We start from the raw sequence: 10487 nt of genomic DNA, 5'->3' as shown, positions 1-10487 counted from the left end.
TAGGGCTTCAGGTAAGGATTTATCTTGGAGTGCTCTTTTGAATTGTATTGGTTTAAATTAAACAGCAAGGAATGCACAAAGACAATATTCATTTTTCTTCCTGTTAAAAAAAAAAAGACTGCTGTTCCAATCCTGTCTGTTCCACATTCCTCTTGATTATTTGTGATTGTGGTAAGAAATTGTGTTGCCATCTCTCAGTTCTAGGTAAGTAAGGAAGTCCTTTCCAGGGAAGCTTGAGTGGCCTTGTGGGTCCCTTCCAACTCAGGATATTCTATAAAATGCACATTGTTGGGGCTGGAATGAACAAGTTAAAGAGAAGATATTTAATTTTTTTTTTTTTTTTTTTTTTTTTTTTTTTTTTTTTTTTTTTAATGCCCCCTCTGCTCAGAACCTCTACACAATTCTTTACTTGGGTCTGGTGTGTTTAGCCACGAGATGTCCCTGAAGGCCAAGGCTGTCGTGGTCACATCATGTGCTTGACTAAATCTTTTCTCCATGCTTTGCTGTTTTTAAAGAGCACAGGATGCTGGGCTCTGCTGCTGGTTGCTTTCACCCATCAGTAGATGCCATAAGGTTAAAGCTAAAAATAGCTGATAAAAGAGTGATCAGGATGGTGGGCACAGGGTGTGGGTGCTCTCTGCCTTTCCTTCTCAGCTTTGGCAGTGTTCAGTCACCATTTGAATAAATTCCCTGTCACAGGGAAGGGGATGGACACGAGACACCTGGCTGTTCTCTGAGCTGTTGGAAGTGTAGGGATGCTTTAATTTGGCATTTCCAGGTGGCACCAGCAGCAGTGGTGTGCTGGCACTGGCCCTGGGGCTCAGCACCTGTCCAGGTGCCAGCTGAACACACACTGCACTTCCACTCACAGGGTTCTCTTGAGAGTTTTTGGATTCCTGTTTGGGTCGTGTTTGGTGGATGTGTTTTGGCACTGAGCTGGGTCACTGGGCTGTTCCCACCCCAGGCATCCTGCTCCTGTCAGGGGTGGGCAGTGAGTGCTTGTTCCCTTTGCAGAACCAGGCTGCTTGGCCTAAGGATAAGCTGGGGACCCAAAATCCTGTTGCAAAAGGCTGGCAGAGAGGCCAGTTTTATAACCTAGGTTACATCATTGGCTCTTGAAGCTCTCAGAAGGATCTGTTCAGATGTCTCTGTTGCTTAGCAGCCCCAGCCCTGCTGGCATGGATTGGAGTGCCCAGATCCTGCAGGTGCTTTTGCAAATCTCCTTTAAATTTTCAGAGCTGTTGGTAGAGACTGACTGAGAGTGTCCTGAGCTCCACCAGGCACCTCCTCACTGCCTGGCAGTGATGGTGGCTGAGCTGTGACCAGCTGTGACACAGCCAGCAACTGAGCACTGTCCAGCAGGACATTCAGAGCAGGATGTTTGGATGGAGAGCAGTAATCATTCCAGATGTTGAGACACTGAAACCCAACCCACAACACCCACTGAACATGGGGAACCTGGGGCACTTCTGGCTTCAACCAGCAAGGATTTGGTAGCATCTTAAATGAATTGAACATTGCTGCTGTGGGAGCTCAGCTGTCTTCTCCAATCAAAACCTGTGAGCATGGGAAGCTCAGGATTGGTCCAGGAGGGGATATGGATTTCTTTTTTTTTTTTTTTTTTAATGTGTCTTAATATGTTTGAACGGAAATGGCTTTTGTTTTGAAGCTGATGGTGGTGCTGAGCAGCTTAATCAGCCTTCTGCTAAAACACTGAAAATAAAGGTTAAAGGGACTGTGAGATAATTTTAGCCCCTCCTCTGCCTGCAGGCAGGATGGATTCTGCCTGTCAGTCCTGACAGGCTTGTTCTAAAGAGCCTTTAATAATGGGGATTTCACAATCCTCCCAGGCAGTTTATTTCAATGTTTCAGCCACTGCCCTCTTGATTTTTATTTTTTTTTTCTTTTTTTGTCTGCCCAAGCACTGTTTTCTTTGCTGTATTTTAAGCCTGTTGCTCTTTGTCCTGTCTGCAGCAGCTCAGAGAAGAGCCCTTCCAGACAGGTTTTCTGTAGCTGGAGATTCACTTCTTCCCTTGTTTTCTTCTCCCTTAGATTTAAACAAACTCAGTCCCTTCAATCTTGCTTTCCTGCCACCTTGTTTGACAGAGCCAGCAGGGTGTTCCAGGCTCCAGACACTTTTCCCAGCTGATGTTGTGGCAAAGGGACATGAGCAATTAGTGACAGTGCAGAAAGAGGGAGAGGTGGAAGCAGGAGCTGTAATCCCACGTTTCAGGAGAGGGGCATCAAGCAAGAAAATTTACCCCAAAACCAGCACACACAGCATCCCAGGAAGGCAGCTCTTCCTTCTCTGTAGCAATGAGCAACAAAGACACACAGACCTCGTTCTTGCTTGCTCTGAATCAATCTGCATGTTCCAAATTGTCCTAAAACATCCTCTCTCCATAGTGCCCATGGTATGGCAGCAATAAATGCAATCCAGGCACTTTGCCTGTCAGGGCCAGGAACAAGCCTGGGGTGAGGGCTCTGTCCAGGGCATTCCTGCCACCCCAATTAGGGTCGAGGTGGGGTTAATTGTGGGCCAATCACTGAGCCATTCACTGCTTTTGGTGATGGACACATCAGCTCTGGGGTTGGCTGAGCTGCTATGATAAGAATCTGTCCAAAAAATTTGTGGCTGACAAAAAATTTGTGCTGCCAAAACTTCCTGTGCCACATTCACCCTCACTGCCAGGGGTTTTGTTGGCAAATGGAACAAGTGCTAAACACTGACCTGCAGGTGGCACAGGCATCCACAGCATAATTTGCATTTCACCCTCATAATCCGAGTTAATAACACCGGGTAACACAAAAAGCCCCAATTTAGTGGTGGAAGAATTTCCAATTAACAAGCCATGTTTCCTCTGGGACCTCAGAACAGAGCAACCAATTCATCTACAAGGTGTGCCCAGGGCTGACACAGCTGAGCAGGGGCTGAGTCCTGTCCCAGGGGTGATGGTTCTGTCTGGGGGCTGCAGAGCTGGAGAGGGAAAACAGGGAACCAAACACAGCTTAGAGGAATTGGGTTGCTGGGCCAAAATCCTGGTCACAATAAATCACCTCTGCCTGCTCCTCCATCCCAGCTGAAACCTGGCTGCAGGTGGGGCTAATTCTCACATTTCAATTCAAATGGGGTCTGTGAATGTGGAAAATGATCGAGCATCATCCTTTCAAGCCCGAGCGTGTTGGACACTTCAGACAGCAGCTGGAGCACCTTGGGCACCCCGGCACTTGAGCCTGGTGTCACCCTGGTGTCCCCTGAGCCCTCGGGACCTGCAGAGGGTCTCACCTGGAAAGCACCGAGGGGGGATGAAGGGGATGCTCAGGGAAAGCACCGAGGGAGATGAAGGGGATGCTCAGGGAAAGCACCGAGGGAGATGAAGGGGATGCTCAGGGAAAGCACCGAGGGGGGATGAAGGGGATGCTCAGGGAAAGCACCAAAGGAGGATGAAGGGGATGCTCGGGAGAAGCACAAGGAAAGCACCGAGGGGGGATGAAGGGGATGCTCAGGGAAAGCACCGAGGGAGATGAAGGGGATGCTCGGGAGGAGAAGCACAGGGAAAGCACCGAGGGGGGATGAAGGGGATGCTCAGGGAAAGCACCAAAGGAGGATGAAGGGGATGCTCGGGAGAAGCACAGGGAAAGCACCAAAGGAGGATGAAGGGGATGCTCGGGAGGAGAAGCACAGGGAAAGCACCGAGGGGGGATGAAGGGGATGCTCAGGGAAAGCACCAAAGGAGGATGAAGGGGATGCTCGGGAGAAGCACAGGGAAAGCACCAAAGGAGGATGAAGGGGATGCTCGGGAGAAGCACAGGGAAAGCACCGAGGGAGATGAAGGGGATGCTCGGGAGGAGAGGCTGGCGGTGTTTTGGGCAGATCCCGGCGCTCCGGAGCGCTCACGGCTCTTGTGTGACCTCTTGTGTCGGCTGGGAAGGGCTCTCAGCATCCCCACCCTGGGTCTCTGACACTTCCCCTCCCACTTTCGCATTTAGGGAATGATTACATGTGAAAAAAAAAAAAAACCCACACACTGCAGAACCCACCGGCCACAGTGACAAATCCCATTTATTCTCTTTAAATGCAATATCAAGGATTCTCATTTCACCATCCAGGCTGCCGTGGGTAAGGCTGTGCCTTTATTTGGCTCTGGAATAATTTTATTTTTTTTTTAAGCAGCTGGGTAAGAGTGATAGAGGATTTAAAGCATCTCAAAGATTCTTAAATTCTCACAGGTTTCAGGAAAACTGGGACTTGGGTAAAAGAAATTAAAAGAACAGAAAACCCAGCCCTAGGATGCTCCTGAGCTGAGGGTGTTCCTGGACTTTTCCAGGCTTTTATTTACTTTTAAATCCTGGATTTTCTGGGATTGCTTCTTCCATTAATGACCCCAGAAATGTTAAATTCACCAAATTTATCCTGAAGTCAAAAGAGGTGTGTTATAACAAAAGCACAAGGACCCAAAAGTGGCAAAATCTCTGGAAAATAACTCCAAAATATCTCTTGGCTCCTGATAAAGATGGGTTTGGGGTGTGTCTCCTGGGCTTGGGGTGGTTTATTTTAAATACTTATATATTAAAGTATATTTATGCTACTAACTATGCTGTATTAATAATGCTTCTTAAATATTTATATAAAAATAAATACTTTATCATAAGTGAAAGTCCTGTCCTATAAAGTAAATAAAAAAATAAAACATCTCCAAAAGCATGCTTTATGTATTAATTATTCTATATATAAAAACATAATAATAAAAAGGCTGCAAAAGCACACACAGAGGTCTTGTGTGTTTCTGCATCATTGCAAGTGTATCTTGTACATAATAAATAATGTATATAGCAAATATAATCTTTGTAGCAATAAAATGTGGATACAAGAAGCTCTAAATCCATATTAAGAAGAAAATGCTGTTGAGTTTGCAGTGTGAAATATAATTATTAAATGTCTCTAGTTGTGTGCATGGAAAGCCAAATGAGAAACAAACACCTAGACAGGGTGAATGTGTGTATTAGAAAAACCCATGTTGTGTCCTGTAGAACATTTATTCATCTTCATAATAATAGAATCAACTTCATGTATTTTTTATATACTTATACTCAGATCTTTACCTGCCAGCGATGACAATTTTTAGCTGAATCTTTGCATAAAAATTTACATCAATAAAATACATCATTTGAAACATAAAAATATTAAGTTAGACTATTAAATTCTGCTAAGTATACTGTATGAAAATATAAATGAATTTGTATCAGTGTATACAACAATGTATGGACACACTACATATATATAATATAATAGATATACATATATATATCTATGTATGTATATAAACTCTTTCTCTCTCTCTATATATATATATATTTATATATACACAGTTTATAGACACCCAGAGCTATATAGGCACACAGATGAGTATGGAAATGCAAATATTTTGTGACAACTCTTGTGCATAATTCAGAGCAAGTATAATAAAGGCACTTTTCTAACCAAAAAAAATATATTTTTTGTGTTTAGAAAAAATTTATTCAAGCAGTAAATTCTGGTAGCCTAAATGAAACAGTTATTAAACTTGTAAATATATAAATATATATAAAGAGCTACAAGGATGTGTGTGCCCACATTGTGTTTGTGTATTGTAGCAATTATAGTTTGTGCATAACATGTATGGCAAAAACAGACTTTTACAGCAATAATTTTTTTTTTTAAAGTTATAAAGGTTTATTAATAAAGAAAATGCTGTTAAATATTCTCTATGACAGTATAATTCGCCAAATTATTTCTCTGTGGATGCTCAGATACATGTGCTTGTGCAGACACACGTGTGGGGTTATTAGATAAATACATTTTCTGTCTCATTAAAAACCTTTGTATTAGTAAAGCTACTGATATATTTGTAAAGGAGTATGAAAATAGGAAGATAAAAGCAATTATAATAAAAACGTTATATGAAAATGCATTTTCATTTCTATATTTATAAATTTATATAACACCTCTTTAATATATGTATTAATACATGAATTTATACTATAGCTATACATTTAAAACTAATGAAATCATGCACACACACAGAGGGGAGATTGAGTCAGTGTGTTATTAAAACATATATTTTGTGCATAATAGGTGCTATGTATATTAAAATGCAGATTTTTATAGGTATGTGTGCCTATGTATCATGCTCTGTACCCAGCTATAAAAATCTGGGTACATATAAACACATAATTAATAAATTGTGTATGGGAAGGGTTAGTCCTTCTCTCCCAAGCTGTATCTATTTATATAAACTAGATATCTAAAAGCCTGTAGTATGTATTATCTGTCATGTGGGCCATATAAAATATTAGCTATAATGGAGAGGAAAATTAATGAGTTATTTTGTATACTACAATAAAAAGTAATCCTTGATATGCAGCATTTTTATTAATTTACTGCATGAATTTACAGTAATATATATATACACACACATATGTTTTTATATATATATATAATATTTTTATGGAAATAGCAAATAGCACTAATTAAAGTATAATTTGAATTATTTCATCTCATGTAAATAGACATTTGCTGTGGTTACACCTCACCCTGGTGGCAGCTGGGAAGGTTGGGGGATATTTGCCCACCCCAAATTAGCTGGGATCCATCCCCAGGTAATGGTGGAACAGAAAAATTCCCTCCCAAAAGCCCCATGCCCTGATACACCAAAACAAGCACACAGCTGAGAGAAGAAAAATTTAAAAGTTTATTAAACATTAAGAATAACAGACAAAAAAAAAAAAAAGATTTGGGCTGAACAGCATACAGGATGCAAACCATTTCTTGTCATACAGATAATTTGATCTATTTGTTAAACTTGTATTTAATTCTGTCTTGTGGTGTTGCCAGAAATACAATGGTTGATCACATATAAGTTTTAATATAATTTTTTTTTCACATAAAAAAGAAGTCAACAAAATAAAAATAAACTGCACATCTCTGTTGTAAAATTACATGCAAAAATAATTTTAAAGCAGTAACTGGGGGGATTACAAACCCACAGAGGCAAGATACTCAAATGAGAGGGGCCTGAACTGATCCCATCCCTGGTGCTTGCTCCTGCTCCTCCCCTGCATTCTGAATTTCTTGCTTTTGTGGATTCAAGTCAGAATTTATTTCCATGGTGCTTGGTTTAGTGACTTCAGCACCACTCAGAAAGAGAAATCCACCCCTCCCCACCCCTCCCCTCCTCTGCCACGGGCTGTCCCAGAGAGCCCCAAGGTGCTCAGATGCACAAATCCATCTCCAGTCCCACTGATTTCCAGAGGGCATTCTTTTGTAAAAAGAAAAAATCCACTTCTACGTTTCAGCAAAAAATGAAAGAGAAGACAAGCATTTTACCAATGCTTATAGTGTAATAGAGGTCAGTGAATTATTTAGATAAGCTATTAATTATTCTGCAAATATATATATTTCTATTTTTATAAAATTACAATTTCTTATACCTAAAAGCTCCTTCATGAGCAACAAAGCCATCAGAGGCATGATGAGCCCAGCTGAGCTGTCCTTGGGAACTGAAAATGAGCTGAACTTCCATTCATTTATTTATTTCCACTGCTGTTTCGGGGACACAACCTGGATAGCAAACCTGGGGATTTTCCAAGCTTTAAGCTCACTATATTTTTATTTTATTTTATTTTTTCTCCCCAGGTGAGCTTTTCAGAGCAGCCAGAGTACCTAAGTGCCCCAGGAATGGGGAGTACCTGAGTGCCAGGGCTCCCCAGTCACCCCACACCTGCACTGGGACAGTGCCAGTGCTGAGCCCCTGCTGGGCAAGGCAGAGCCCTGTGCTCCTCTGGGGCCTCCCCCAGCCTGTGCCAGTCTCCAAACACTTCCCTACACAAAGAAAACTATTTTGTATTTTTTATTTTCTTTCCAAGCTGCCTTTTGCACGCTACGCGAGTTTTGGTGGTGGAAACCTGCCCAAGCAGCAGCACCCCTGACCTCACCCTGCTTTGGGGCACCCCAAAAATCCCCTTTGTGGGGGTGATGAGAGCTGCTGCTCTGTGCTGTGCTGCTGTGGAAGGTGTTTCACAGCAGCTCTGAGCCCTGCCAGAGGGAAAGCAGGGATGTTCCCAGCTGGCTGCAGCACAGACCCCAAATGTGACCCTGCTGTGTCCTGCAGGGATCAATCCCTCACCCCAAACATGCTGCAGCACAGACCCCAAATGTGACCCTGCTGTGCCCTGCAGGGATCTATCCTGCACCCCAAACCTTGCTGCAGCACAGACCCCAAATGTGACCCTGCTGTGCCCTGCAGGGATCAATCCCTCACCCCAAACATGCTGCAGCACAGACCCCAAATGTGACCCTCCTGTGTCCTGCAGGGATCAATCCCTCACCCCAAACCTTGCTGCAGCACCTGGAACCTCCACTGATGAACAAATGCCCCACTGATTGAACAGGACACCAACAGGACAGGTGTGCTTGTGGAAAAATACTGGAGAAACACCATCCATGCAAGGGGGTTTAATGCTGAGCTCTCTGCAGCCATTTCCTGAAGCATGAATGATTGAATGGAATGAACAACCCTCTTTATTTGAAAATAATGCCAGAACACTTAAAAAACTGTGAGCAAGACATGTAGCACCTATTTTGCTCACGTTACTCACTGTATGCAGAACACACAGCTGTGTACAGATCTGAGCTGTTTATAACAACAAAAAAAATCAGCTGGAAACAGATTCTAGCAGCAGCAGCAAATTGGAAATGACTATGAATGGCTTTGTGTTATGTATTATTTTTCTGCCATTACAAAATGTTGTAATGTCCAATCAATAGTTGACTAAAATCATTGTGCTTTGTCCTTGTTAAACAGTTTCTTTATGTGTTCCTGATGAAAAATAGAAAGTGTCTCTCTTTTTCACTGTATTCTCTTTTTTACTGTATTACTTCCATAAAAATTTAATTTAAAGCACAGAACATGTCAGTGTGCCAGGCCTAAAATATAATGGATTTAAAAAAGAAGAAGAAAAAAACGACCAACAAACCCCTAAGCATTTCCTTTCTATACAATAATGGAGAATATATATCTTTGCTATATATTTTAAACATGGAATAGCTTTTTCTTTTTGCTATGTATATGTCTTTCAAAATACATTGTCAGTATTTGTACTTGAAAAATACTGTACAAAACGAACATACTATAATTATTCTGTATAAACTTTATACATTTTATAATATCTATCCTTTTGGTCTAGAGTAAACATTTAGATTGATTGGATTAACCACAGTATATGACAACACCATCCCCCTCCAAAATACACCAGTGTCTCTTACATTCATTTTTCAGAAGTCCACTTTATATTAGAACATACATGTTCAAAAGCAGAGAGTTTAAAACAATAAAGTTCAGAACCATCAGTTCATGTCACACTCAAAACAACAATCACTAGGAGAAAATGGGCTTTGCAAACCAGTGACTTCTAACTGAATAAAAGTGATTTTTTTTTTTTTTAACAGCAAGATATAATCCACAGAAAATATATTACAAAACATGGGGGGGAAAAAACAACTGAATTTAGGTATTTATTCAACTTTTAATCACAAAATGGAGTAACTAACTGAAAACAGAAAAGCCCCTCTGATTTCGACATCAGACCTGATTTGACACTATTTAATTTTGTTCTCGTTTGCAACTAATGATCCTGCTCCTTCCACATGCCCTCCCCCCCAGCAGGGACACAGCCACACGCTGATGGGAAGGTGTTTTTTTGGGAACTGCTTGTTAAAGCCAGCCAGGCTCCTGCAGGGCAGGGCAGCATCCCTGGACCATCAGGCAGGATTATTGCTTCAGGTGCACACAACAACTCCTACCCACCCACCCGGGCTCCGTGGAGACTAAAGGAACCTTAGGAGCTACAGAGAAGCCATGATGGGATCTACCATGGGAATAGCTAAACTCAGTCTAACAGCACTTGTAAATCTGAAGACAATTATCACCAAAACTTAAAGATACAACGAAAGCGATCTATAAATTAATAGTTCTGCAGTGTAGTACTAAATTACTATTTGTGCACTTTATTAGCATGTTAACTTTTCTGATTAGACAGACTTAAAACGATAGCTTGTTACTCTCGAAAAAAAACTGAGATCTACCTTTTTTTTCTTTTTTCTTTTTTTTTTTCCTTTTTTTTTTTTTTGTAATTTACGCTGGGATCTTTCCAAGTAAGTCAGGAGGATGGAACTGATTACGAGAACATAAAACCCCTACTCTGAAGCAGCACTGAAGAAAAAAAAAAAAAAAAAAAAAAAGAAAAAGATAATAAAAAGCTTACTATGGCGGTTGTCAACAGTCCAGGTAAAAATGTGGCACCCTTTGAAGAGGGCTGATAAAAATGGGAAGTGCTGAGATGCCCACGCACACCCACAGACACAGAGCTGGGCACACACACACACACACACACACAGGGACACGCACACGCAAACAAAAAGAGAAAAATAAAACAACAACGACAACAAA

Source organism: Erithacus rubecula, assembly GCF_903797595.1.
Source record: "Erithacus rubecula genome assembly, chromosome: 20".
NCBI classification, from domain to species: Eukaryota; Metazoa; Chordata; class Aves; order Passeriformes; family Muscicapidae; genus Erithacus; species Erithacus rubecula.
This window is presented reverse-complemented; position numbering follows the sequence as displayed.